Consider the following 16887-nt stretch of genomic DNA (forward strand, 5'->3'; position numbering starts at 1 on the left):
CCAGCACTCAGGAGAAAGGGACAGGCAGGTCGATGTGAGTTTGAGGCCAGCCTGCTTTATAGATTGAGTTCTAGGCCAGCCTGTGACAGCCTGCTAGAAAGAAAGAAAGAAAGAAAGAAAGAGAGAGAGAGAGAGAGAGAGAGAGAGAGAGAGAGAGAGAGAGAGAGAAAGAAAGAAAGAAAGAAAGAAAGAAAGAAAGAAAGAGAGAGGGAGGGAGGGAACATCTTTTCTCCTTTCCCAGTGTAAACCTGCAATTTCCTAGGACTCTCACCAAAAAACCCTAAAGTAAAAGACATGTCTGAACCCCCTGTGTAACCTCCATGGCACTTCCAGAGTTGCCCTAGAAGCTCTTTTCTATGGTTAAAAAAAAGAAGAGAACAGTTTCTTTTGGCTCAGGAGTAGGGCCTGCGGCAGGAAGCAGAGAGCAACTCTGGTCCTCAGCTCACAGGTTCCTTTTTATGCCCCCAGGACCACACCCCATGGGACGGTACCTACCACCCATAGCTAAGATGGATGTCTTCCCCCATAAACCCAACTAGGATTTCCCTCATAGACACGCCCAGAGGTTGGAGTTCTTGGTGACTCTAGACCCTGGCAGGGGACAGCATGGTGAGGGTTAATCTCCGCTGACAGCGTCACCGGGCGTGGTGGTACAGTCTGAAATCCCTGCATCCGGGAGGTGGAAGCAGGAGGCTGAGCTCTGCAGCTGTACAGTGCCTTTGAGGCCAGCCTGGAGGTCCCAAGACTCCGCGAGCACCCCCCCCCCACAACAACAGATAGAAACTGGGGCAGAGACGATGAGATGTGTGTCTTGGTGTACCTGTGAGGGTGTTTCTAGAGAGGACTGACTGGAATGGGAAAACTCATAAATGTGGGCGGGTCATACTGTGGGCTGGAGCCTGGACAAAAGAAAGCGAAAAGGAAGGAAGCCAGCTGGAAAGGCAGTTTTCTCTAGCTGGTTTTTTCTTTTCTCTCTGTCTGTCTTTTTTCTTTTTATTACCAACTATTCCATCCTAGCACTGAGAAAAGTAACTGACACCATCTGAGCAGACACACAGATGGAGTCTAGGTGTCCCCACATGTGGAGGGCTTCCGGGTCATCCTCCTTGGCATTGCCTCTTCTCTCCTTCCTTCCTCCTCCTCCTATTTTTTCTCCTTTCTTCATTTATTTATTTATTTGTTTATTTATTTATTTTCTAGACAGGGTTTGGCCTCAAACTCACTGAGATCCACCTGCTTCTGTCTCCCGAGTGCTGAGACTAAAGGCATGCACCACCGCCACCACCACCACACAACTTCCTTTCTTCTTCGTTAACAAAGGGTCTCCATTAGCTCAGGCTGGCCTGACACTCATAGTGTAGTAGAGCACTTCTGCCTCCCCCAACAGCGTGCTAAATTAGAGATATGATACGAGACACCACACCCGGTTTTATACGGTGCTTCGATCAAACTCGGGCATCACGCATGCTGAGCAAGTATTCTACCTATTGAGCTACAACCCCCATCTGTTTATTTTGTTTTCTGAATCAGAGTCCTTGAATCTATCCCAATCATTCTTCCTCAGCTTCCAAGTACTGGTATTACAGACCTAAGCCATCATGCCAAGCCTCTCACCTTTGAGTATGTTTGTCTTAGATGCTAGGTCAACTTGACTATAACACACACACACACACACACACACACACGTATGTATGTATGTATGTATGTATGCATGACATATTCACCAGTTAGGCCACCCTTAAGTACTCCTGTCCTGTACCACCATGTTCAATCCTTAGGAGACTGGCAGAGGGACCCTTCAGTAAGCCCTTGCTGATGCTGCCCATCTGTCTGCCTTTATAACTGGTCCTTTTGGCTCCTATGCTCTCAACATAAACTAGTAAGTTCAAAGGAATACAGTGGCTGATGAGACAACTCAGAGATAGAGCATGTACTATTTGGTTTTAAGCGGCCATCACTACCTGTAACTCTAGCTCCAGGAAATCTGACATCCTCCTTCTGCCTGTCCTTGGCACTGCACTCATGTGTATAAAACCCACACAGACACAAAGACCACAGAGAGAGAGAGAGAGAATTAAAATAAAACTTTTTTTAAAAAATAAAAAGGAACACTTCCCCTCTCCCTCGGCCCCTGAGGTAACCCGTCTGGCCACTGGTGCTACCTTCCTTGATGACCTATTATCTGGTAGGCGCTGCATGTCTGCGCAAGCCCCTCTCACATCTCCAGTCTCTTAGCTTCTGTGACATCTTCCCCCCTTCCATTAAGGCTATTCTTGTTCAGCCTTTCTTCTTGGCTCATTTTCTGCATTCCTCTCTGAAATACGAATTTTGCTCCAGGTTCTATCTTTGGCTCTCTTCGTTCCTAAATCTGTACCTCTTAAAGGAATGTGTTTGCTCTCAGGGTTTCAGATTTAATTGGATGACTCCCCAAAATCTGAATTTTTAGATCTGATCCTTGTTCTAATCCTACATGGGTGAGCTGCCAAGTAACACGTGCGTTCCCCCACTACACAGCTGAGGAGGTCCAAAGGGGGCCTCTTGCTCCACTGCTGTACCCTGTCACTCAAGGTCACACCCCCTCCCCCCCCTCACAGGGTGAGGACACAATTCCTTCTTGCAGCTTACTTAGCACCCTGCCCTGTTCCTGGCCAAATCAGTATTTTTTGTTGTTGTTCGTTTGTTTGTTTTTCAAGACAAAAGTTTCTCTGTGTAGTCCTAGCTGTCCTTGAACTCACCCTGTGGACCAGGCTAGCCTCAAACTCAGAGATCCCTCCTGCCTCTGCCTCTACCTCCCAAGTGCTGGGAATAAAGTCGTAGGCCACCACACAGAGCCTTCAAGTCAATGCATCTTAAGGAAGCCATTTTCCCCAGCTGAGTTCTTTTGTTCTTGTTTACTGGTTTTTTTGAGATAGGGTTAGTAAGACCAGGCTAGCCTTAAACTCACAGATATCTGCCTACCTCTACCTCCTGATGGGATTAAGGGCTACCATGTCCAGTACCCTTTCTGAGTTTTTACAGTGACTTTTTAACTACCATATGGTGGTTTTCACCTAACTGTTCTTCATCAAATAGCCCTTAGGAAACCAGAGTTCATATATTAAATGTGTTCTGAGAACGTAGCTCAGTTACACACCTTTAGCACAGAGGGGGCTCCAAGGACAAGTATTGTACAATGAAGCCAAACAGAACAAGAAGCTGGGCATGGCGACACACATACATCATCAGAGCACTCAAGAGCTAGAGGCATACTCAAGAGGCGCTCAGTTGGTAGGGTGTTTGCCCAGCATGCACGAAGCTCTGGGTTCACCTCCCAAAACCACATAAAGTGGGTGTGTTAGCCCATGCCTGTGAAGGCCTGTGGATCAGGAGGCCAAGGTTATCCTTGGCTCCACAGCACTTTGAGGCCAGCAAGAATTCAACAGATCCTGCCTAACAAACTTTGAACATGCTTAGACTAAAAAATCATTTGCTGTTTATTTGAAATTCTGATTGAACTGGTCATCTTGGGTTGTTATTGTTGTTGTTTATTTTTGTTAACATGGAAACCCTAAAAATGGTCTCTATTCAGTTCCTTTCTCTCCCACTTGAAGGCAAACTCTTGGAGTGTGCGGACATGGTCTGTTAGACCTTGTCTAACAGTGTTGGGCCTCACCAGGCTTGGCCAAGGGGGCTGAGAACTGAAGGTAGAATGCAGAAGGCAATCCACACTGGCTGGGGTATCAGCAATAGCCAGGCAGTCTAGGCCACGTCACTTTCTAGCCTCCACCGTCTCCTCAGAAATCTCTCAGTTGCCATGGGAACGCCCAAGGACACACAAGTACTGCTTTCTGGTCTACTAACAGAACACGCTGAACTACTGAACTCCAGGCAAATGACAGTTTACAATCCCACCAACACAAGCCAGCATAGGGCCAAACAATTAGCCATGAAAATGATTTTGATACCCCTCTCCTCTCTCCCATGACGTCTTGCTGGATATTCTCACCTAGAACCTCTGCATTTCTGGCACGGAGCTGCTCTATTCTAAGCTTTGAAAGAGAACCATGACCGTTTGATACTGTCCTCAATAGTTAGCTTTTTTTATTCATTTGCTTGTTTGTTTACTTGGTTTTTCCAGACTGGATTTCTCTGTGTAGCAGTGGCTATCCTGGAACTCACTTTGTAGACCAGGCTGACCTCACACTCACAGGGATAGATCCTCCTGCCTCTGCCTCCTGAGGGCTAAGATCAAAGGTGTGCACCATGACTGTCCCGTGACAGCTAGCCTCTAAAAAACACCTGCATGCACTGAGGTCATAACTATAGCAGCCTCATGGAATGTTCTGACAACTGAGTATTGTTAGCTAGGACTTGTTACTTAGGGAGGACCTTGGAATCTTCTCCCAATCATTCATGGGTATTTAGTCAGCTACATAACTGCCTGGTATATAGAATGAATTCCAGGACAGCCAGGATTGTTTCACAGAGAAGCCCCTTCTTGAAAAACAAACAACAAAACCAAACTTAAATGCCAGTGTGACCATATTGAAGAATAGTACCACTTTTAAAAGCCTTCAGTTATTTGGACTCAAGGGCTTCTGCTCTGACATGTGTTTCCTACAAGAGCCAGCTAGATATCAAGAAAGGCATCATCATAAAGTATCTGTTCCCTTGTCTTCCTCTTTTTGCAATCACCCCCTTACTCTTCAGATTCACCACCATTCTTGGAGCAACAGGAGATTCTCATCAGAGGCCGAGCTGACACAACTACCTTGTCTTCAACTCCCAACCTTAGGAACTGTGACCTAAAAAAAAAAACTCTCTTCTTTGTAAGTGTCTCTGTCTTAGGGGGTTCTGTTAAAACAGTGACTGTGATGGCTAGTGTTAATGTTACTTGACAGAATCTATAGTCACCTAGGAGATGGGCCTCTAGCCAAGTTTTCACGGAACCATTGTGTTGATGGATGTGGAAGGACCAGTCCACCGTGGGTGGCACCATTCCCTGGCTAGAATCCTGGGCTGTGTACCTGAGAAAGGGAGCTGAGCAGCAGCAGGTATTGATTTCACTCTGCTTCCTGATTGTAGATGTCATGTGACCAGCTGTCTGGAGCTCCTGTGGCCTTGACTTAGCCACAGTACTGGACTGCATCCTTCAGCTGTGCACTAAAACAAGACCAGTTCTCCTCTAAGTTGTGTTTGTCAAGACCTTTTCCTAAACAACAGAAAAAGAAACTAAGATAGTAGATTGATGGATTGCTCTCTCTCTCTCTCTCTCTCTCTCTCTCTCTCTCTCTCTCTCTCCCCTGATACAGGGTCTCACTGTGTAGCCCTGGCTGTCCTGGAACTTGCTCTGTAGACCAGGCTTGGCCTTGAACTCAGAGATCCACTTTCCTGCCTCTGCTACCTGAGTGCTGGGACTTAAGATGTGCACCATCACAACTCCCCAACAGCAGGTGTCTCAAGCATGCATCCACATCAGTTGTGTCAGGTAGTGAGCCATGGTCCCATGTCTCCTGTTGAGTTTGAAACTCTAGGGCTAAAAGCCTTGAGTCAGTCAAGTCTGGTGACTCAGACCTGTAATTCCAGCTATTCAGGAGGCTGAGGCATAGTTCAAGGCTTTCCTGGGCTACAGAGTAATTTCAGTTAAGTCCAGCTGAGGCAACTTCGTGAGACCTTGTCTTAAAAAGCTCTGAGCAGTCCTGTGGGCAAAGTCAGTGATGTAATGTGGCATTTACTTCTTCCCAGGAGGGACAGGTAAGCGGTCACTGGGACGGATCTTCTCAGAGAGCTCCTCGAACACTTCCTCCTCCTTTCCCTGCCTGTTGTGTTGATTTGGACCCACTGGGATTGGCTAATTTATTTCTGCCCTTCATAGACTCTACACTCTATGTGGGAATAGTTCACCATTCAAAACCCCAAAGCAGCATGGTGGTGTGAAACACACTGTTTTCTACCACTAGCCCATAGTTCCCGAGCCCCTCCCCTCCCCCTTTGTGCTATTGGCATCAGACTATGACATTAAAGCTCTCACCAATGGTAAATGAGATTAATTTACCACTTTTGACAGAGGTAAAAGTCAGAGGCCATTTTGCCCGCGTTATGTTGTGGCACACCTGTTCTGCGAAAAGAAATTGCTTTGCTGAATCACTTCTCTTTGTGTGTTTCTTTGTGGGATGTGAAGGTTGCTCTCTTCCCAACAGCGGCACTCACCTGTGATCCCAGCACTTGGAAAGGTAAGGCAGGAAAGGCGAGAGTTCCTGAGTTACCCCCAAACACTCTAAATAAACCAGAACCAGCGTCAGTGGAGACTCAGGAGGTGAGGACACCAACCCCTACCACCTGAGTTTGAGCCTTACATGGTAGAAACAAGACCAACTTACCCAAGCTGTCCACTGACCTCCATCTGTTTGGTGGCATGCCTGAGTACATTTACATGTGATACAAATTGTTTGGGTTAAGGCTTCACCCCAGCCCCTGGCATCCATTTATCCAAAGAGTCTGGAATGTTTGGGTGGAAGTTCCACCCCAAGCCTGGGATGTTGCCTCAATCCAGACTCCACCTCTGAGAAAGCCCACCAAATGGTGACCCCCTCCCCAGAGATGCTCAAGACTGTTCCCATAGGGTATTTAAACTGCCCCCCCTCCAGAACATACACGTGGTTTTCTGGTCTTCCCAGTTTGTTTCCTCTCTGGGGGCTGGAAGGTCACCTGGGAGTGTTGGTATCCATTAAACCTGGGCTCTAATTTGGTTTGATTTGGTCTGATTTGGATTGTTGCATCGGCTTAGAGTCTTATTGGGATGCAAAAACTTTTCACAAATAAATATAATAAAATGTAAAAAGACAAGGTAAAACCAGGTCTGGAAGATGGCTCAGTGGGTACCACACAAGCATGAAGGCCTTTGTTTGACTCCCCAGAAGCTATGTAAAAGCTGGGCACAGTAGTGTGTCTGTAACCCCAGTCAGTGCTCCTGTGGGGAGATGGGGGATGGAGAGAGGAGAATTCACACAAGCTTGTGGGCGAGCTTGCCTGGTATACACTGGGGAGAACAACAAAGAGACCCTTTTTCAAACAAAGGGAAAGACGTGTACAGACATTGGAGGTTATCCTTGTACGTACACACATATGAACATTTCCACATATATTTAGGCATACACACATCATAGGAATATCACACACACACACACACACACACACCAAGCAAACAAACAAAATGTCCCAAACCCAGAACAACAACAACAACAACAAAAATCTCAGTCACAGATCATGGCGGCACACACCTGCAATCCTAGGACAGGAGAGATGGAGGCAGGATGTTTAGGGGCTCAAAGTCATTCTCAGCTACACAGCATGTTTGTGGCCAGTGTGGGAAATAAGAAATCTAGTCTCAAAAGAAAGAGAGAGAGAAAGACAGAGAGACAGAGACAGAAAGAGAAAACTAAAACAAAAAAAAAAACAATAACAGTGACCAGGGAGATAGCACAGCAGGTCAAAGTGTTTACCAAACAAGCCTGATGGCTTGAATTCAGATTCTCAGAACCCAAATAAAAATGCAGGCCTTTAATCCCAGCCCTCGGAAGGCGGAGGCAAGAGGATCTCTGTGAGTTTGAGGTCAGCCTGATCTACAAAGTGAGTTGCATTCCAGGAGAGCCTGGATTGTTACACAGTGGTCCTAGAACTCACCCTGTAGACGAAGCTGGCCTTAAACTCAGAGATGTGCCTGTCTCTCTGCCTCCACCCAGAGTGCCGGGATTAAAAGCCTGCACCACTACGTTCAGCCTTTCATGGAGTCCACTATATTGAGGCACTATCAGTTCATAGTTTAGGAAAATAACATGTAACTTTTTCAGGCAAAAACAAATGGACCTAAAAATCACTGTTGTTCGGTCTAATCTTAAAACGAACTTCTCCGCTGACACAAAATAACTCCAATCAGACCAGATTAGATAGAATCAAAGAGGCCCACGTTTAATGAATGCAGGAGCATGGCAGGGGGGTGGGGATGGTGGCAGAGAGGGAGAGACCATACAAAACCCACAACCACGTGGGTCTATGGGAGTGGTGGGCTTTCCCGGAGGGGAGTCGGGGCCCAAGACAACCCCGGGTGGGGTTGGGATGACGCTTCCAACTTAATATAAACCTCAAATACATGGACCTCAGGATGAACCCATGGGGTCATCTAGACTGAGATACATACGAAGGAAGGCACTCAGAGACAAGGTTGGAAATATGGCTCCTTACAGGTGAATTGCTGAAAAACCTAGCACACAAGGCCCCACGAATGTTGAAGTATCCTTAAAAGGCAAAGGTTGCTGGCCAAGGAAGAGGAGCCGGTGATGCACTGAAGGTATCACCATAGCCAAAGAAAGAAAGTGTAAACAGAAGAGGGGGCTGGGTTAGTGCGGGATCTGGGAAAACTTTTGCAACCCCTGTGCATGGCTTTCCCAGGCTGGAGGAGCAGGCTGATGTGGCAGGTGTGGCCTGGCACAGGAAGGATGCAGCGACAGCTGACTCACTCGCTTGCCTCCCCCACTCCAGTTCCGGTGGAGCCTGCAAGTCCATTGCCGTTCGCTTCCTCCCATAAGGATTGCCTAATAATAGCTCCCACGTGTTAGGCTACATCTGTGCTAGGCCCTGGCCTACACCCCTCCTTGCCTTTCAGTCCAGCTTGGGGTGGGGTTGGGAGCCTGGGACGGGCTTGCCCAACATCATCAGCGCCAGAAAAGGCTAGAACTGCAGTTTGGCCTCACACTGGCTAGCTGTGGGCACTGGATGATCTTGCCTCTTCTGGACAAGCCCTGCCCCCAACATAATGTCTGCGTGTTTTGGAGAAAATAACTAAGTTGGCTTCTCTCTGGTTTATGCCTTTTGTGGGAGGGTTGCTCATCCCCCTTTCCTTTCCAGTACGTGCAGACTGAAGTCCTCCTCCTCTGCCCTCAGCTGCTCCCTTCCACATAAAAGCTCACGGGGAACACAGCCATGCCCCCAGCATGCTTGCCCGCAGCACCCTGCCCCTCCTGGCAGCAATCTCTTCAAAACAGCCATCATCCCTTATTGGTACCTGATATCCATCATCCTGACTGCCAACTTGATGGGGGTATAGAATGACTGTGGAACACATCCCTGGATGCAACTGTTTCCAGGAAGTGGAGAAGGAAGGAAGGACCCTGAATGTGTGAGTGGTCCTGTCTCAGGGGCTGGGGGTGGGGGGGTCACAGGCTGAATAAAGAGGAAAAAGCGCAAGCCAAGAACCACATTCACCTCTCTCTCTCTGCTTCCTGACTGTGGAGACCATGAGACTGTCTACTGTTCCTGATGTCATGACTTCTTACTAAGATGCTTTGGTAGGGTATTTTGTCAAAGCTACAAGCAAACTAATAAGGGACAGAGAGTGAGAGGAATGATTGCGTGCTTCCAACCACTCAACGAATCCGAGAGTTTAGCATCCCAACTGTTCTGTTATTGACCTTGCCAGGGGCAGGCAGTTCATTACTAATTATGACTGGACAATAGACAGAGGCCAGGACTGACCCCAGCAGAGGGGACGTGATCAACCCAGGCCCTTGGAAGAGACCTGAGCGATGGCCTTGACTCACATCAGACAGCCTTGTGAACTTGGAAAAGTCATTTAACATCCCTGACATTCAGATGTATCACTTGGAAACGGTAGGGCCGAAAAGGGAGACAGCAGCATCCAGATGCCCTTGTCTTCCTGGGCAAAAGAGGTTCAGAAGAGACGACAGCTAGTATCCACGCGTGCCTTGCTAGGCACCAGGCAGATGATTTGAGACATTTTTCTGCCTGGTTCCACGTGAAGATCATGGCAGGGATGAGGGCAGTGTCTCAGATAAAGGTGTCCAGGGGCGATGACCCCACTGCATTCCCTGTCTCCGGGCTCCCACTCTCTCCCTGGCTCTTTAAAGACTGAAAACCAGCCCATCAGGTGCAAATGCATGGAAACATATTCATGATTATTCAAATGAAGCCCTGCAAAACAGGCAGTGCCACTCATAAATATTCATTGTTACCAGCTAATCACTAGCAATCTCTCTCTTCCCCCTCTGCTCCCTCCTCCCTTTGTCCAACAGACTGTCCCCCTCCAGCCCTAAGCCTCTCAGCGTCTCCTGAGGTCTTCGCCATCTTATTCAGGGCAAAGATATTTCTGGTTCATGACTTAAAGCTTGCTTTATTTATCTCTGTCAGAAGATGACTCTACCAGGAGGCTAACCTCCTGCAAAGTATAACTGGTCAGATTTCAACAGCTGCGGATTCTCAGGCATCTATGTCAAATTTTATTAATTTTTTTAAAAAGATTTTTGTGTGTGTGTGTGCATTGGTGTTTTGCCTCCATGTATATCTGTGTGAGGGTGTTGGATCCTGTTGTTATAGCCAGTTGTGAGCTGCCATATGGGTGCTGGAAATTGAATCAGGTCCTCTGGAAGAGCAGTCTGTGGGGTTTTTGTTTGTTTGTTTGTTTTTGTCTTTTTTGTACCTGTCCTGGCACTAGCTCTTGTAGACCAGGCTGGCCTCGAACTTACAAAGATCTGCCTGCCTCTGCTGGGATTAAAGGCATGCACCACCACCGCCCGGCACAGTCCATGTTCTTAACCACTGTGCCATCATCTCTCCAGTCCCTGATCTCATTTTTTGGGGGGAATTGAACATGGGTTATCTGAAGAACAGTAAATGCTATTTGTCAGGAGCCATTTCCCCCTATCATAACAGGAACCATCACCCTAGGGGGTCTGCAGAGAACCCCACACCCAATTAACTTATCTGCTAGCGGAACCTGCCTCACATTCCAGCTATCCAGGGAACCAGGTGTGGCAACTTGTGACTTCTGGCCTACCCGTCCGAATGTAACCTAGCCTACGTGACCTGGAACACGTGGCAAGAATCCAGTTGCCCTGCCCCCCATTCCTTACCATATATAAACTGTAACCCGTCCCTAATAAACAGAGGCTTTGACAAATCTGCTTGGCCTCCTTCTTCTGTCTTAGCTCATTCCCTTCCAGGTAGCGCCCCTCTGTGACCCTGGAATAACTGATTGCAGGGTGGGTTACAAACCCCTTGACTGAGTAGCCCACCCAACGCAATCGACAGCTATTAACTGTGCAACCATTTCTGTAGCCCCCATGTTATCTTTTAAAACAGTTTTCCCCCCTTTTAAAGATAGTGTTTCACAGCCATGCAATAGTGGCTCACGCCTGTAATCCCAGCACTCGGGAGGCAGAGGCAGGCGGATCTCTGAGTTCGAGGCCAGCCTGGTCTACAAAGGGAGTTCCAGGACAGGCTCCAAAGCTACAGAAAAACCCTGTCTCAAAAAAAAAAAAAAAAAAGATAGTGTTTCACTGTGTGGTTCAGGCTGGCTTCCAGTTCTCAATCATCTTGCCTTAGCCTTCCAAATCCCAGAAGCCCCAGTGTGCACCAGCATTGGCATGTACCGCCTTGCCCTGCTAAGGCATCTGGACTTCAAGACACTCCCTGTGATGTAGAAGGAGGATACATTCACCAAAGGGCATTTTTGCCAACCATGGTGCCGGGGGGGGGGGGGGGTCACCCAGAAGCAGGACGCCTTGTAGCATAGTGCCCAGGAAAGACAAGGGGAGCAGCAGGTCATGGGCATGGTGATCTCTATCTGTAATTCCATCCAAATTCTAGTCTTGCTAGGACCACACAGTGAGTTCCAGTTAGCTAGAGTCCCAAACTCCTATCTGGCCAGGACCACACAGTGAGTTCCAGTTAGCCTGAGTCCCAAACTCCAGTCTAGCCAGGACCACACAGTGAGTTAGCCTGAGACACACCAAGATGCTGTCTCCAAAAGCAGGAAGTGTTGCTGGACAGGTGGCTCAGCATGTAAGAGCAGTTAGTTACAGCTCTTGTACATGACCTAGGTTCGGTTCCCAGAACCTACTTGGCAGCACACAACTGTAAACCCAGTTACAGGAGGATCTGACGCTCTCTTCAGGCTGGTCCTGCATACATGCGACATATAATTTTACCGCTCTGTTGGTCGGTGTGAACCTGGGAGAGTGGAGCCCAAATAATGGGCAGACTAAAGTTTCCTGTGATAGCCATCTTTATTCGGGGCCTTATACAACTTCTATTCTGAGGGTATTCTAAGGGTTAGGCAAGGTCATGTGAGCGAAGTTCACTTAAGTTCATGTTGTGTACAGTCACAAAGACAAGGTCACGTGAGTTTAGGCTGTACACGGTCATGAGGACAAATCGTGCTTGAAAACCCCATTCTCAATAATAAGGGATAAGATGGCGGTAATCAGAAGTAAGCCCACTCCTATCCAGCACTCCTGGGAGGGGCACGCTCAGAAGCGCGTGCCAAGAAGAAATCCACGTTCTGGAGGAACAGAGGTCACAGGACTCTTGTTTCCTGTGAGTTTTCTCCCAGGCTCAGAATCCTCACACAGCTTCATTGGTGGACCATGTTCCGACGAGAAACAGTGTTCTGTGATAAGGTGCACAGTGAAGTATGCACAATTGTGTGTGTGTGTGTGTGTGTGTGTGAGAGAGAGAGAGAGAGAGACAGTGTCTTACTCTGTAGTCATCAAACTCACTGTGTAGCGCAAGCTGGTCTTGAACTCTTTTGCAACCCCCTGCCTCAGCTTCCCAAGTGCTGACCTCATGGATGCCAACCATCATCACACCTGGCACGCACACACACACACACACACACACACACACACACACAGCCGCCAGTGCTTGGGGACCAAACTCGGGGTCCAACTATGCTAGGTCAATGCTCTACCACTGAGTTCTGATCCCCGCTGCCACACTCCTCATCCTGGAACAGAACAGGCCGTTTCCTTCTTTCCTCTCGTGGCCTCCTGTGACTGACTGCAGCAAAGGGGTACAAAATCAGAACAAGTGTGACTTCGGGGGAGGCGGGGCCACAAAGACCTTGTAAAGAGCAAGGGGTCTGTGGAAATTAAATGTTCAAATGAAGTCCTCTAGTGGCTGGTGAGATGGCGTTGGCTGTTCTTCCAGAGGTCCTGAGTTCAATTTCCAGACCACATGATGACTCACAACCATCTGTAGTGGGCATAAAGACATCCATACAGATAGAGCACTCATATACATAAAATAATAAATATTATCTTAAAAAAATAAAAGTGAAGTCCTTTGGAGATTTTGTCAACCACTAAGACTAGGTTCAAAGGCAAGAAAGAGCCCTGACTCAAGAGAACAAAGACCTGGAGAGCTTTGACAGCAAGGCCAGTTCAGACAAGTACCCTTTGTCAGAAGTAGGCAGAGCATTCCCAAAGGGATCATTAGGTAATTTTATAAGGAAGGATTCTCTTAAAATAAAAAATTAATTAATTAATTCTTCTGTTTGTTTGTTTTTTGAGATAGGGTTTCTTTGTGTAGCCTTGGCTGTCCTGAAGCTCACTATGTAGACCAAGCTGGCCTTGAATTCACAGAGGTCATTCTTGCTTCTACCTTAGTGGGTTTAAGTGTGTGCACCACTTTTCATTGGACTGTGACATGTCCTTCACAAGTTCAGGTGTTTAAATACTTGGTCCCAAGCTGGTGACAGTGTTTTGGATTCGAGGGCGTCCCTAGGTCACTGATGGTGGGTCTGGAAGGTTGTTTCTGACTCTGGTTCCAGTTTTCTGTATTCTGTCTGCTACCACCGAGATGTAAACAATCCATTCCCTGAGCTCTGATGCAGATGGATGGAGCAGCCCCAGCACAGTGTCCCCCCTCCCTGCAACAAATGTAACTAAGTCTCACGAACCATGAAACAAAATACACTGTTCTTCCCTCAAGCTGCTTCTTCCAGGTAGTTAGTTTCAGAGACAAGAAAAATAACACAAAGACTTTAGGAATTCTAAAGTGGCAAATTTGATGGTGAGAAAATAAAACAGCGGCTAACATAAACTAGGTCCAGGTAAAATGTAAGAGCATCTCACTGTATGTCAACTTAAAAGTTTAAATTACATTTGACTTTGTACATGTGTGTGCATTCATGCCTCTGTGTGTGTGTGTGTGTACATGTGTCACTTTGCACAGGTAAAACTCAGAGGACAACCTGTGGGGAGTCCTCTCCCTCGACCACGTGGGTAGCAGGAATAGAACTAGGGTTATCAGGTTTGTTGGTAAGTGCCTTTACCCGCTGGCCTGTCTTCCCAATCCACATTTTACTTTTCAAGGTTTAAGGAAAACCTGCTATTGCTTATGGTTTGGCTAAGTATCATTTTCTTCATGAGAAGTAAATTACTCTAACAGCCCAAGAAGCATAAGATGAAAGTGGAGTTTCATTGATCTCCCTGGCAATGAAATAGCTTTTCAGAGAAAGCTGTGTGTCTCCCTTTCAGTGACAGAGAAACGCTGCCAGGACAGAGCAAGGGCAGGGTGACAAAAACCATTATCAATTTCTCACGGTTGATTTGTTAGCGACTCCAGCAAGAGAAATAATATTCCTTTCTAATCCAAAGGGCTGTCAGACCTGTATCTGCAACATTATTTGTTAGACCAACACAGCTTTCTCTTGCTAAAAATCATCATCATCACACACACACACACATCCCCCTAATCAGGAATCCCTGGTTTGATTTAATGAGACCTACACAAAGGGGGTTGTCAGTAACCACAGAAACGGGGCAGGGCTCTCATAATAATGGTGCTTGAATTGTATCCCCATCTGAAAAGAGCCTTTTTAATTATAGGGTTTGGGGTGGGGGGAGTGGACTGGAAGAGAGTGGAAGGGGCACCGGTGGATGTAGTCTTTTATCTCCTTAAAAGGATAGCAGGTGGGCCCCACTAACAAGTCTTAACCTCAGGACTAGGCTTAAAAACCCTAGAGAGAAAAAAAAATTTCCCATTTTAACCCTGTGTCTTTGCTTGTTCTTCCCTCCCTTAGATGACAAAGTCTGATTCAAAAGGACTCAGAAGGGCCAAAGGGATAGTCGGGAGGCCCACCAGACCAGTTCAGAGGTTTCTAATCCCTCTCTAAGCACAGAAGTCCTGCCCACGTGGGTAAGTCTGCAGGCTGGCCTGGTGAGCCAGCTTGCAACACCGCCTGGAGCTAATTTTGAAGCCGGTGACATTAAAGTCTGTGACAGTCTCTGGGATATTTACAGTGTTAGGTAATTCTAGCCGGTCTACATTTCTCACCGTCAGGTCAGCAACAGTGTAACTCACTCTAGAAGGCGACGTAATCCGAGTTAAAGGAGCCAGCACACAGGACTGTTGGCTGCGCAGGGCAGGGCCCAGAACCCTCTTTGGGTTGGAAGGCGCTGCTGTAGCTGAACAAGGGACAAAGGGGAAAGCTGGGAGCAACATTTGTTCCTTTTCATCAGGAAATGAAAAACTTTCCCAGAAATTTCCTAAAGTTTCTGTTCACCTCTCATTTCCCTGAACTGTCTAAGGGTCTAAAGGTCAACGCACCTCTAAGAAAATCAAATCGGAGCTGGCACGGGTAGTACGGGCCTTTAATCCCAACACTCCAGAGGCAGACGCAAGCAGATCTCTGAGACCAGCCTAGTCTACACAGTGAGCTTTGGGACAGTCATGGTTATTACACTGAGAAACCTAGTCTTGAAAATTAAACAAAACAAAACAAAAAGCCAGCGGTGATGGCACACGCCTTCAAACCCAGCACTCGGAGACAGAGACAGAGGCTGGTGTCTCTCAGCGAGTGCAAGGCCAGTCTGGTCTACAAAGTGAGTTCTAGGACAGCCAGGATTGTTACACAGAGAAACCCTGACTCAAAAGAAAAAAAGGGCATGATGGGGCCCAGTAAGATGGCTCAGTGTGGGGGCACCTGCTGCCAAGCCACGAGAGCTCAGTTTGATCCCCAGAATCAACATGGATGAGATAACTGATCGTTCCCCCCCACAGGCATACCCCCCCTAATAAATGAATAAATGTAGTAAAATTTTAAATGCAAGATGGAGTATTTTATATGGCAGTCCTGCTCAATACATAATACAATTTGGCTCTCTTATTGGTGTCATCGGCCATATAGCTGAAAATTGAATTTAACCAAGCCAAAAAAAAAAAAAAAAAAATCCAGCAACACCCAGAAATGAGATGCCTTCAATTTCTTGTTGTGAGGTTTGAAGAGTCCAAGAATAAGAATATAAAAATGTAGATTCCAGGAATAAGAATGTAGAAATAAAGAAATATAAACTTGTAAGCCTAGGAGAGTGAGAGCAGGCTGTCAGCAGCTTGAGGATTAACTATCAATAGCGGGTTACTCTGCTTTACAACCCATAGCTCTGTTTGTGTGGCTAAAGCGCCCTCTGCAAACTGAGGACCAGCTTTTAGATACCCCCTGGCCACTCATGACCAGCAACTGATGTGACCTGAGCTAACTTTTTTTTTTTACTTCATCAAAGAAAATAGTGTATTAAATGAAGGGATGTATGTGACTTTTGACTTTTTGGTTGTGCATTCTCCAGTACCCTTCCTTGCCAAGTCAGGGGAGATGCAGAGCCTTGGTAAACACTATCAGGGAACGCCAGGGGAAAACACTGGACTAAATACAAATGCTAATTTAACTGAAACACTCTGTTAATGGAAATTGCAAAATAGGACAATCTGTGTCTTAAGTCGCCTCAAGACTGTAAACATTTCTTATTATTTGCCTAATGCTCATAGCTTCTTAATATAAAAAGGGAGGGTTCAAAATCTGTCCTTTGCCACAACCTTACAAGTCCATCTCTGGCTGTGGTCTCAGCTAGCTGATAAGCTTTTTGTGCCCCATGGAGATTTATTTTTTTTAATAAAGTTTGTTTCTGGTTTATTAGCTTTCCATGGTCTGTCCCCAACTTTGCACAATCCCCGTGGACCCAACAAGGTGATATTTATATTGCTCATTAGAGTGGCATCGGCTCAAAGTAGGAATGATTTGTGTACACACACACAACCCATTGGGAACTCCAGAGG

Source organism: Alexandromys fortis, unplaced genomic scaffold (genome assembly GCF_014885135.2).
Source record: "Alexandromys fortis isolate MF-2015 unplaced genomic scaffold, M_Fortis_MF-2015_v1.1 scaffold_94, whole genome shotgun sequence".
Lineage (NCBI taxonomy): Eukaryota > Metazoa > Chordata > Mammalia > Rodentia > Cricetidae > Alexandromys > Alexandromys fortis.